This window comes from Rhinoderma darwinii, chromosome 8 (genome assembly GCF_050947455.1).
Source record: "Rhinoderma darwinii isolate aRhiDar2 chromosome 8, aRhiDar2.hap1, whole genome shotgun sequence".
Lineage (NCBI taxonomy): Eukaryota > Metazoa > Chordata > Amphibia > Anura > Rhinodermatidae > Rhinoderma > Rhinoderma darwinii.
Window position 1 is genome coordinate 80,904,778 of NC_134694.1, and position 13,243 is coordinate 80,918,020.

The 13,243-nt window shown below is 42.0% G+C and overlaps 1 protein-coding gene across 1 annotated transcript in view; it reads left to right on the forward strand.

Moving 5' to 3' along the window:
• The window catches only part of ATG4A (autophagy related 4A cysteine peptidase), a 41,649-nt gene that overhangs the window by 17,304 nt on the left and 11,102 nt on the right, over positions 1 to 13,243 (forward strand). The window lies entirely within an intron of this gene.

The following is a 13,243-nucleotide window of genomic DNA, read 5'->3' on the forward strand; positions in this document are numbered from 1 at the left end:
AATGTTTTAGAGTGTAACTGTATTTTTTTGTAACTGTAACTGTAATCTTCTGGCAGCAATTCTCCCGAGTCTCTTCTTCTCCTCAAACTGAAACAATGTTTGAGGAGAAGAAAAGAGGCAGGAGATTTACTGCCAGAAAAGTCAAAATAAAACAAATGTGGTCGCTGTGATAGGTTTTCACAGCGACCACATGATCAGGGACCATCAGATTGGTCCCTGATACTCTGCCCAGTGCCCAGAGCTGTTGGTAACAGCGTGGGCACAGGGCTGTGTGCACGCGATCGCGTGCACACTGTTTTATAAGCAGGAATGCATGTGATCGCTGTGATTGGTTGTCACAGCGACCACATGTTCAGGGACCATCAGATTGGTCCCTGATACTCTGCCCAGTGCCCAGAGCTGTTGGTAACAGCGAGGGCACAGGGCTGTGTGCACGCGATCGCGTGCACACTGTTTTCTATGCAGAAATGCATGTGATCGCTGTGATTGGTTGTCACAGCGATCACGTTCAGGGGCCAAAAGATTGACCCCTGACATTCTGCCCAGTGCCCATGGCTGTTAGCAACAGCCAGGGCATAGAGCTGTGTGCACGCGATCGCGCGTGCACAGTCTCTGAAGTGCGGCCGTATATATACTATACGCCGGACTTTAGAGACCCTGACCGCTGGCCGTATATTTACGGCCAGCGGTCGGGAACCTGTTAAAGTTGAATTATTTACGTAACAACATTCACGACTGGATTCTGTGCTTTCACTGCTACGGCTGAAGTGACATTCGTGCCACATATAAATGATAAGCTCTCCAGTCTAAAAGTTATTTTATATGTTATATAGATGGAGTTGCCAATATGCTTCATGTTGCTGTGAAAGAGAAACTATTTATAGAAATGTTTTACATTTAAAGGGGTTTCCCACGAAAAAACATTTAACAACTATCCACAGGATAGGTGATGTATGATCGCTGCAAGTCCGACTGCTGGAACTCCCAACGATCGTGAAAATGAGGGTCCCATGTTTCCTGTTTAAATGGAGCGGTGGTCACGTATGTGCACGACCACTCCATTCTCTATGGGACTGACGGAAAAAACGGAGTACAGCGCTCGGCTATCTCTGTCAGTCCCATAGAGAATGATTGGAGCCACCGTAGTGCGCATGCGCACCTCGTTCTAATGAGCGCTGCTTGTTCCCAGCACTCGGACTCGCAGCGATCATACAATTATCACCTATCCTGTGATAAATATTTTTTGTGGGACAACCCATTTAAATATTAATAATACATTTTGATGGTTAACATATTATATGGGTTCGATGGACTTCCATTTAAAGGGGTTGTTCATTTTGTATTAGTGTGTAGTGACCACTCAGGGTTGATAAAAATTTCTGTATTTATTTGCACACAAAATTAAGGACAACAATGGTAATACACGAGGATGAAATCAAAGTCTTGTTAACCCCTTAGTGACCAAGCTTGTTTGGACCTTAATGACCAAGCCAAATTTGTCAAATCTGGTATGTGTGACTTTATCAGAGAATAACTCTGTGAAAGTTTTGAATATCCAAGTAATTCTGACATTGTTTTTTCGTCACATGTTGTACTTTATTTTAGTGGTAAAAGTAGACTGATACGATTTGCGGAAATAACTTAAAAAATAGAAAAATTGAAGAAATTTTGTAAAAATTATCATTTTTCCCTATTTTTAACTGCAATATGTCACATATGTACACACATACTGTACAATTTTTTTTATTAAATATATATTTCCATCTCTTTACTCTATTTTGGCAGCACTTTTGAAAAAAAAAATAATTTTTGAGCAATTTAGAGGACTTACAAGTTAAGTAATAATTTTATAAATTTTGTAGTACATTTTGTTTTCCTGCACCAAGCCAGGTTTTCATAGGCTCATAGGTGTCAGAATGGTGGAAACCCCCACAAGTGACCCCATTTTGAAAACTAGACCCCTTAAGGTATTTATTAAGGGGTGTTGTAAGTATTTTGACCCCACAGTTTTTTTGTAAGAATTCATGCAAAGCAGGCATAAAAAAATATAATTTAACTTTTTTCATAAAAGTATCACTTTGAAGACCGATTTCTTTGTAAAGCGACCATGAGAATGAAGAAACACACCCCAAAATCTATCACCCTGTTTCTCCTGTTTTCAAAAATGCCCCCATTGTGACTCTAATGCATTGCCTGGACACACAGCAGGGCTTGAAAGGAAGGGAGCACCCAGAGGCTTTCAGGACTCATATTTTGCTTGAAAATGTTTTAGGCCCCACTGTATATTTGGAGAGGTTTTGAACTACCAGAACGATAGAAACTCCCCATAAACGACCCCATTTAGAAAACTAGACCCCTTAAGGTATTTATCTAGGGGTGTAGTGAGTATTTTGACCCCACAGTTTTTTGCTAAATTTAATGCATAGCAGGTGAAAAAAAATAAAAATTCACTTTTTTAATAAAAGTATCACTTTGAAGACCGATTTCTGTGTAAAGCGACTATAAGAATGAAGAAACACATGCCAAAATCTATCACCCTGTTTCTCCTGTTTTCAAAAATGCCCCCATTGTGACCCTAATGTGTTGCCTGGACACACAGCAGGGCCCGAAAGAAAGGGAGCACCCGGTGGCTTTCAGGACTCCTATTTTGCTTGAAATTGTTTTAGGCCCCACTGTACATTTGGAGAGGTTTTGAACTACCAGAACGATAGAAACTCCCCATAAACGACCCCATTTAGAAAACTAGACCCCTTAAGGTATTTATCTAGGGGTGTAGTGAGTATTTTGACCCCACAGTTTTTTGCTAAATTTAATGCATAGCTGGTGAAATAAAATAAAAAAAACACTTTTTATATAAAAGTATCACTTTGAAGACCGATTTCTTTGTAAAGCGAACATGAAAATGAAGAAACACACCACAAAATCTATCACCCTGTTTCTCCTGTTTTCAAAAATACTCTCATTGTTGCCATAATCTGCTTATTAGACCTGTGGCTGGGCCAAAAAGAGAGGGAGCACCCTTTGGCTTTCAGGGCACAATTGAATAAATTCTAGGCCCCATATCATGCATTTAGAGGCATTGAGCTGCCTGAACAAAAAAAAACCACGCAGAAATGACCCCATTTTAAAAACTAAACCCCTAAAGGTATTCATCTAGTGGTGTAGTGGGCATGCGGACCAAAAATTTTTAAATGAGGAAATAATGGGTATCATTTCAGACACTATGGGTATATAATGTTTTCTTCAAGCTTTTATTACGTTTCCACATGAAATAGAGGAGACGTGGTAGAAGGTTATTTTGTTAGAAATACGCCACATTAATAAATTTGTGCGGCACAGAATAGAAGTGAAGCCGTGTATTCATAACGGATACATGTCGCTATAGACGTATTTGCCTGTACTTATGACTATGTCTTGCTGAAGAAGCAGTTGGTGCCATTATGATGTCATTGTGGACAGAATTCTGTCCTAATATAAAATCAGTCAGAGAGGAAAAAATAAACTGTACTGGAGTGACGGGCAATATCTTCAAACAAATGGAGGAAAATGTATCCAACTATGTTGCAAACTCGAGTCTGTTCACTAGATAGAAGAACACCTGCAGGGCTGTCATGACAAGGATTTTTTTTTTTCAGTGACTGGTTGTACAACGTCTCTTTAGCTCCATCAATCCTTATGAGGGACGAATGTGCCAAGTGACGCGGTACACCATAACAGGCCCCTGCCCGGCAAGGTAGGAACCGCTATGTGCACAAAACAACCAATCACCTACAGAATATATAAAAGGACAGTGTCCAAAACCATCTATAGGAACAGTAAAGGATCACTAATCCCCAAAATGATGTCAGTATTTCCAGAAGAACCGTAACAAAGCCCATGGTGTATTGATAAGGAACAGCTCAATTATTAGAGATCCTCCAAATAAAAAAAAAAGATCATGCCCGTATCACGGTACAGAATTAGGAATGTAACAGCTGTATGTGGCAGGACATAGTCATAAGAACAGTCAAAATAAAAAAATTGTGGATGTGGGATTTTGTACTGGACAATTAATTCCAGCACTTGATCACCCACAAATAAATAAAAAAAATCATAAGGGGTAAAATTAGTTTCACGGTCTGAAAAAAATGTGCTCTACAACCTCTCCCACAAGAAATAATCCCTACTTGGAAAGCCCACGAACTAAAAAGAAAATATAAAGAAATTGACTCCCTAAAAAGGCCCCCAACCCATTATTTTTTTTTGTGTTAAATTCTAGTAATTTGCAACCGTGTGAAAGGTTTCGAAACAGGGATAGTTACAAAGGGCTGGTTTTGATGGACACATGGGGCAATAAAAGCGGGTATCCCTCCTCCTGCCATGCCTGCTACATACCCGACACCTTTTTTGGGGATATTTTTGGGTCTCAGTGGAGGGAATAGGGTGTAAAAAGTGGCGCTCTGAAAGCCTGCGCACATCCTCAGATTCGCAGGATTGTGCCGGTATAGTGGACTCAAAAAGGAGATGCTCAATGACCTTCTCCTGAAATTGAAGGAAAGTGAGCGTTCCTTGGGCTTTTTTGAAAATAACAAAACTGTTATAGGTAGCAACCTGGATGAGGTAGATTGCTACCTTTTTGTACCAGGCCTTATTTTTGCGCTTCACCAGGTAAGGCTGAAGCACCTGGTCGGAAAGGTCTACACCCCCCATAAATTTGTTGTAGTCTGTTACACAGACAGGTTTCTGCTTTGCAGTGGTAGCCCCCCTCTCCGTAATTGCCACAGTGGTGTCCGTGTGTACGGTGGACAGCATGTAGACATCCTTCTTGTCGGCCCACTTCACTGCAAGCAATTCCTGACTTGCAAGGGCCATGGATGTTCCCTTTCCCAAACGCCTGGACACCAACTGTTGTGGGAGTCCCACTCTGTTCTTCCGTACTGTCCCACAGGCCCCTGTATTTGCAGCATGGAGGGCTTTATAAAGGGCAACGCTGGTATAAAAATTGTCTGTATAGACGTGGTACCCCTTGTGCAGAAATGGCTCCATTAGGTTCCACACAATTTTGCCAGAGGTGCCAATAGTTTCTGGGCAGCCTGGGGTATAAATTTGGCAGTCCCTGCCTTCATAGATTTTGAAACCGCAGGTGTAACCCGTTGTGCTCTCGCAAACTTTGTACAATTTCACCCCATATCTGGCTCGTTTGGAAGGGATGAATTGACGAAAGGAAAGACGCCCTTTGAAGCTCATGAGCGATTCATCTACTGACAAATTTTTGTCAGGGGTGTACAACTTTAAAAATAAATCATTTAGAAGGGTGATTAATGGCCTTAATTTATTAAGCCGATCATAAGCTGGGTCACTTCTTGGGGGGACTTGGGAATTATCAGTAAAATGCATGAATCGCATTAGGGCCTCATAGCGGTTTCTGGACATCACTGCTGCAAATACAGGGGTAGCGTGGACAGCACTACAAGTCCAGTAGGACCGGACAGAGGGTTTTTTAACCAAACCCATATTGAGGGTAATGCCTAAAAATTTTTTTATTTCTGGGACACTTGTGGGGCTCCACATTCTGGAGTACATAGATGCAGGCTTTTGTAGAACAAGCTGCCTAGCATACAGATTAGTCTGCTGGACTATCAAGTCTAGGACCGTATCACATATAAATAAATTAAAAAAATTATAGGGGGTAAAATTTTGGACGTCGACACTAATTCCTGGGGTCGCTTCAAATTGGGGTACTTGGGGGGAAAATGATAGTGCAGGATCCCACATCACGGGAGGGACTGCAACACTCGGCCCTGCACTTGACACCTCTACAGCGACTGACGTATCCACCACCATAGGACTATGGGGTTCAGCGGTGGAATTAGAATCGTCACTGTCACTGTCTGGAACAAATTCTGAAGCGGTGTCTGTTTCGCTTTCAGAAGTGTCGGAACATAGCAAGGCGTAGGCTTGCTCCGCGCTGTACATACGCTGAGACATATTTATAGATGTGTATGTATATATATATATATATATATATATATATATATATATATATATGCCCTATAAGTCCTAACCCTAAAGTAAACCTAAAATCCTAAAAACGACACAAATTTTTTTTTTTTTTTTATATATATATTTTTTTTATATTTTTTTATTTTTTATATAACAGACGTAAAATTAATTCTAAACGGCCCTAAACACGAACGCTAAACTAGCCCTAACCCTAAAGTAACGCTAAACTAACGGTAAACTAGCACTAACGCTAAACTAGCGCTGACGCTAATCTAGCGCTGACGCTAATATAGATTTGATATATTATATATATATATATGTATGTATAAGAACGATGATTTTTTTATCACTTTTTTTCTTTCTTCACAGCACAGGACTTAGACTGATTTCTCTCTCCTCTCAGAACAACTACAATGGGAGGAGAGAGAAACACAGCCCATGTCCTGGCTGTGTTTTGAAAATAACTGTCAGTGATCTCTGTGATAGGTTTTATCACAGAGATCACCTGATCAGGGACCAGTCACAACGGTCCCTGATTGTTGCTGTGCCAGATGACGACACAGGTAAGTTATGCAAAGCGCACTCGGGCGCCATTTTGGGGGGGGGGGAATCGGACCGTGGGGGGGGGGATCGGACCGGGGGGGGGATCGGACCGGGGGGGGGGGGGATCGGACATGAAGGGGAATCGGACGGGGGGGGGGGCGCACTATTTACCCGTTCTCTCTCCTCTCTAAGGAGTTATTCCATGAGAGGAGAGAGAAATGGCGATTATCCGCCGGTTTAGCGTGAACGCCGTGAAATAGCGATTCACGGCGATCACGTGACCAGAGACCACTCGTTATGGTCTCTGGTCGTTGCCCCGAACTCTCAGCTACCTCCGGTAGCTGAGAGAACGGAGCCCCGATCTTTAATTTCGGCGCTACTTTAGGCTAATGCGATCACGTTAAAAGGCGTCGCATTAGCCTAAAGCCCATTAGTGAGGAACGTAAAAAGGCGTACTGTTGGTCACTAAGGGGTTAACTATAATCCACCAAGAACAGGTGACTTTTTAATTCCATAATCCACAGAGCATAAAGTTTAGTCTTGTTAGCTATAATGCACCAAGAACAGATGGCTTTTTATTTTTTGGTAGAAAAGTGCAGGATAGAAAATGGTGGAGGTCTGTCAGAATTTAACAACTATGTCAACTGGTCCACAGGTTTCTTTTTCAGGGTTTAGGAGACGATATTTTTTTATTTGTACATAAAATATTGGTGTTTACTTACATCAGTTTTCGCTACCTAACTTTTCTTAATAATGTCCAGTATCCCTCAATCTGTCCTTCTTTAGTTGACTTCTCTGACGCATGTTCTAAAAAAAATCCTTCCCCTCTCTAGCTCTCTTCAACTCAACTCTCTTTTTTTCTTCCCACTCGTTCTTTCCTCAACTCTTCCTTAACTCTTAGCTCCTCCCCATTTCTTTTAGCTCCTCTCTTTTTTTTCTCTCTTGACCAATCGCCACAGAGGACCGGACTACTCCGTCCGGATCCTCTGTTCTCTTACGTCCCGCAGCAGCAAAGAAGCCCCCCCGTTTCTCCCGTTACAACCCTGTCCGCACTCCGATGCAGTCACTGCCCCAGGGTTGTATACAACCCGATCCGGTCCCTCCTTCTCTCCGTTAAATTCAAGAACAGTGAAGGGATCGTGCTCCACTTGAGTCGATCCCCTCACTGCTCCAACTCCACCCACGCCGGACTCGTACGGGGGGGGGGGGGGGGGGAACCGCCTCAGGACTGCAGACAATCCGGACCAGTCCCCGCATCTTTCTACTCGGCACCGCACAAAAGGAACCATGCTTATGTAGAGCCGGTCTCCTCTTCTCCCTCGCCACGTCTTCACACAATAAGCTGCACCATCCTGCACTCCGCTCTGCCGTCTCTCCAACCAAGGCAACAATGTAGAGGGGACCATAGTTAGCTCCCTTATCGTCTACATCTTTTCCCCCATTTTTTTCAATTGTCGTCCCGATCTTTAAATCTTGGGGGTGGATTTACAAAATTTGACCTATGAGTGTCTGCTTGTCATGTTTTCGGTATTAGGAATTTCTTCTAAAGAGGCTCTATTGTATTCTTCTTCCTGTATTACTTCTTCCTCATTAGGAATTTGCCACCATACTTCTTCTTCCTCTTGACCATCTGTACTTGGTAGCATGGAAACTTCTGTTCTGTGAAGTGACTTTGTGTTGTTAAACATGCACGGTCTTAACATATTCTGGTGCACAATACGCTTTGGACCCCTAGTTCCTTTGATTTTTTATTTCAAATATTGGTAAATTTGCATTGGGGTGTCTCATGACCTCATTTGGTGTTGGTTCCCATCTCCATATAATCTTTCCTCTGCCTCTGGCGATTCATTTTTAAGCAACACTCTAACTCCTACTTGTAGTAGGGATGCGCGATGCATCGAAACTTCGATACTCTGCATCCCCAAACGGTTCGATACCGCTATTTCCTGTATTTCGATACTTCGCTGCGCAGCCGCACAGCTCAGTATAGTAATACATGAATGTATGAGAGCGGGGCTGCGGCTGTGTAATTCAGCCATTGCCCCGCTCCTGAGTCCTGATAACAAGTGCGCGCTGTCAGGATGATGAGATGCGGTAAGCGCTGCACTAATGAGCGGTGGCACTGAAGACAGAACATGGCGGGCGCACTACAAAACACCCCCATGTTCTGTCTTCAGTGCCTAAACCGCCGCTCGTTAGTGCAGCGACGGCCGCATCACCTCATGCTGACCGCGCGCGCACTTCCTGTCTGGAGCGGGGCAATGGCTGTATTACACAGCTGCAGCCCCGCTCTATAACGGCGGAGATCAGAGAAACCTCTCTTCTCTGCCGTTATTCCCCTGAATGCTGCGATCACAGCTGACTGCAGCATTCAGGAGAAAATGAGAAGGGGGATGCCCATGGATCGCGTCACAGCGAATTCCTGTGACGTGATCGATGCCATGCCATATATGGGCAGACAGCTCAGGGTCTATTGACGGACCCCAGGACTGTCTTACCATATTTCTTGTTGTTAGGGCATACTGAGGTATGTCCTAACAACTGCCTGTGTGCTATCCGTCCACAGGCTAATGTACTGGCACATATCTGATATATGCCAGTACATTAAAGTTTAAAAATAAAGTAAAAACAAAGTAATGTTAAATTAAAAAAAAGAGAAAATACACATACACCTTTTTTACAATAAACATTAAAATAAGTCTCAATACATAAAATATTCACACATTCAGTATTGGCGCGGCCGTAATAACCGGCACAACAATTTTTTTTGCATCATTTATGATGTGTACGCTGTAAAAAAATAAAATAAACACGGCTTTCTCTCACTTATTAATGTGAGGCACGAGGTGCGATGAATTTAAGCTCCATGTTCTTCACATTAATAGTAATTAACCCCATCATGTACCTCACACATTAACCCATTATGACTGAGAAACATGATGGGATTAATTACTATTAATGTGAGGCACATTTAAAATTCATCACACCTCGCGCCTCACATCAGAAAACGGAAGAACTTTTTTTTTTATTACTGTTGGCAAAGTATCGAAATTGGTATCGAAATCGCAATACTAAACTAAGTATCGGTATCGAAGTCCAAATTCTGGTATCGTGACATCCCTAACTTGTAGATGTAGATTACGGTAATGTGCGATTTGCAGACCGTTCTCGAGGACCCAATTGATGTGTTACTATCTCATAAACATCTTTTAGTCGTCTCCAGGGTTCTTCGGCCCAGGTTGGTGGGGTCCATACTTCATCACTTTGCGTTTTGGGCATAACAAACTGCAATGGACAACGTCCATTTTGCCCAAACATCAATAAAAAAAAGGTGGATCTCCAGTTGTAGTGTGTACTGTATTATTATAGACCCACACTAATTCGGCTAAATATGCTGGCCACAGTTCCTTCTTATGCACTTCTAAAGTACGTAGTAATTGTAATAATGTCCGGTTTAAACGTTCACATGCCCCATTTCCTTGAGGGTGATATGGGGTAGTGTGTGACTTCTGAATATGATACATATTATGTGGCTCTTTAACTTTCCCTTCAAGACAAGCTCCTTGATCGGAATGTATCCAAGTTGGGCAACCGTAGCAACCATATGACAAAATGAAATTCTTCCATAATGCATTTGTTGCAGACTCCGCTGTCTGGTCATGAGTGGGAATTGCTACTGCAAATTTAGTAAAATGATCGGTTATGACCAATATAAAACGATATCCTTGAAATTACTCTTCTACTAATAGATAATCAATCAGAAGCATTTGTAAGGGGTAGGTAGTCTGAATATTTTGTATGAGTGCACGTTGTTCAGTGGCTTTGGCTAATTCACAGTTTTGGCAAGTAGTGCATTTTACTTGAGCTTTAGCCTTTGAAATTGTTGAACCCATTGAATGTTTTTTTTTTATGTTCCAAAGTGTCCCTTCTTTTCGAGGAGCCATCTAACCATTTGGTTTATTGGTTCTGGAGGAATAACAATTTGCCACGTCGGTTCTAGATTAGTGGGTAATTGTGCTTTTGGATACAAAACGCCATCTTGGATTATCAGACGATCCCATTGTCTTAGTAACTGTTTCTCTTTGGGTGTAAGTTTTTCTCACTCTTCATAGTTAGGCCGGTGATTTCTTTCCCGTATATACAGTAAATGATTTTGTGAAATCCGCTTATGCCAGGATAGGAGCTTTGGTCAATAATTATTTCAGTGTTTGGAAAGCGTTTTCTTGTTCTTGTCCCCAAGATAATTTCTAAGATCTTTTAGATTTACCTTTTCCGTTTAAAAGAAAATAAAGTGGTGCAGCCACTTTCGAAAAATCCTTAACAAACCAAGAATGATCGTAGTTCTGTCACTATTAACTGACTGTTGAACAGCTCATACAGATGTAGCCGTCTTTACCTTGACTTTTAACACATGAAATAAACAGTGGCTAGATCGCTTATCTTTTTCAATGACTTTTCAATGGCTTTTGTTGTGCGATTTCACGTTGCAGCAAGTTATCAGTCAAGTTAAAGATGGCTACATCAGTATTTTGGCATCTATGGGTTGTATACCTTCTCTGGTTACCACATGTCCCAGATATTCTCCTTGAACAGGAAACACTTACCAGGTTTGAGTTTTAGCCCATGATGTTCGATACGGGTCAACACTAAATCCAAACTTTGAAGATGTTCTTCGAAAGTGGCTGAAAAGACAATTATATCGTCTATGTATATGAATAGACATTCAAAATTTAGATTCCCTAGACAGAGTTCCATTAATCAACCCAATAGGCATTTTTAAAAATTCAAATAAGGCTGTCTTTTCTTGGTCTCATTCATGTGCAGGTATGTGCCAATATCGACTAGCCAGGTCTAGCGTAGAGAAGTATTGTGCTCTGCCTAGAGCGGATAATGAATCTTCTACTCGTTGAGGCGTCGATAATCTACACAAAATCTTATACTGCCGTCCTTCTTCTTGACTAATACAACAGGTGAAGCCCACGGACTTTTACTTTTCTTTTATTAATTGATTATCTAACATACGTTTCAATAGTTTTTTTACTTCTTAATATAAAGGATGGAGGAATATGTCTATATTTCTCCTGCATTGGCCCGTTATTTCCCGTAGGGATTTCATGTTCAATAGAAGTAGCATAGCCAAAATCGTCCTCTGTTCTGGAGAATGGTTGCACAATTGATTTGCCATATGTTCTAGTTTGGTAGATTGAAATTCTTTATTCTCTATATTTACTTATGTTAGGAGTTCTGAACCGAATCTTTCTCTATTTGATCCAGTTATCTTACATACTCGTAGAATCCTTTTGTCCAATTCTACAGGTTTCAGTTGCCATCCTGAATTTTGGATGACTTCTATCTGGAATCAGGAATAATTCAGCTATTAACTCACGAGGTCTAAGCAGAACAGTTTGTTCAGAAATTTGAATGGCCCTCATTAGTACTCGTCCTGACTTTATGGTGCATAAGGTTCGAGCAATGGCAAGACCTTCACGTTGGATTACAGGTTCTATCAGAACAGTGGCTCCCTTTAGGAGCCAGTGGGTGCCAACTGGTACTGATACTACTAATTTGTGGCGTGATGGGATAGAACTAGGAGCTGTACTTGGTATTTTGACTCTTCCAACTGGCCCTGGAAGTTCCAGTAGCCCTTGTTGTATTCGGCATTGTCTCAAGGTTTTCTGTAGTGCTAACTAGGATGGTTCAACTACATGTACTTGTTTCCAATATTTTGGACCCAATTCATTTACCATAAGTCCATTCAGATCTCTCAGGGCATTCATCCCAATTATTACAGGAATATCCGGATCCATGGCTTTTTCTACGATGACTACTCCTTTTTGACCTACAATTCGAGCCCACAACTTAATGTTTCATTGGGCTACTCCTATAACAGTTATGGGGAGGTTGTTCGCAGCAGTCAATACTACCCATGAAGCACTATCTTCCTGAAGTAAATTAGGAAAATATTTTTCAAACATATTTCTTGCCATCGTAGTCACGTGAGACCCAGTATCTGTTAAGCATTCAAATGGAATTTATTTTAATGTAGCGGTAACTACTGGTCATTCTCCAATTAAATCTGTAGCTTGTATTATGCAGGGAGGGATTGTGTTCTCTACTGCGGTATGCCCTTCTACAGAAGGTGGCTTTAGTTTTAAATCCCTTTGTTCATCCCTACGAGGAGTTTGAAGAGGGGCTTGGCTACAAAGTGACCCACTTGAGTTGATTCCCTCACTGCTCCAATTCCACGCCGCATTCATACGCGGGGAACGTCTCAGGACTGCAGACAGTCCCTGCATCTCTCTACTCAGCACCGCACAAAAGGAACCGTGCTCCTATAGAGCTGGTCGTCTCTCCTCCCTCGCCACGGCTTCACTGAAGAACCTACTCCGCCCTGCGCTCCGATCTGCCGTCTCTCCCACCACGGCAACTATGTCGAGGGGACCATAGTAAGTTCCCATATCATCTACATAGAAACATAATTGAGGTGGGTCCCCTGCTTGAGTCCCCCCTCTATAAGTCATAGCGGAGGGCTATTAACAAGTGGCAGCTCTCATCCTGGCAGGCCCCGTCCGTTCATGCTTTAAATTGAAGGGCATTCATTCGAATGGCCAACTGTAACGCTATATGTAGCGGCTTCTACAAGGGAATTGAGCAGTCAAAATATGCAGTTCATCTCATTTCAAAGGGTTTACCTGTGCTAAGACAAGTTAAATAATGA